Below are 273 nucleotides of genomic sequence, written 5' to 3'. Positions count from 1 at the left end.
TTTTTGTTTGACGTATTTGACGTTTTAAACTGTCAATGTCAATCTCAGTTGAGTTTTTTTTAATGTTACTTTTTTTTTCTTCGTCCTCCTGGACAGGCTAGGGGACCATAGGCCATACCGCCTCGTCTTGAGTGATTTTAATGTTACTAAAGTGCGTTCTATTGTTTATTTCAAAGAATAGAGGTAGCTCAATGTAGTCTGTCATAACCAAAGGTCATAAACACTTTACAAAATAGTCTGTCATGCCATTTCCGCCAGTAGAATAAAGCGGAT

The sequence above is a fragment of the Leguminivora glycinivorella genome, chromosome 13 (assembly GCF_023078275.1).
Source record: "Leguminivora glycinivorella isolate SPB_JAAS2020 chromosome 13, LegGlyc_1.1, whole genome shotgun sequence".
NCBI classification, from domain to species: domain Eukaryota; kingdom Metazoa; phylum Arthropoda; class Insecta; order Lepidoptera; family Tortricidae; genus Leguminivora; species Leguminivora glycinivorella.
This window is presented reverse-complemented; position numbering follows the sequence as displayed.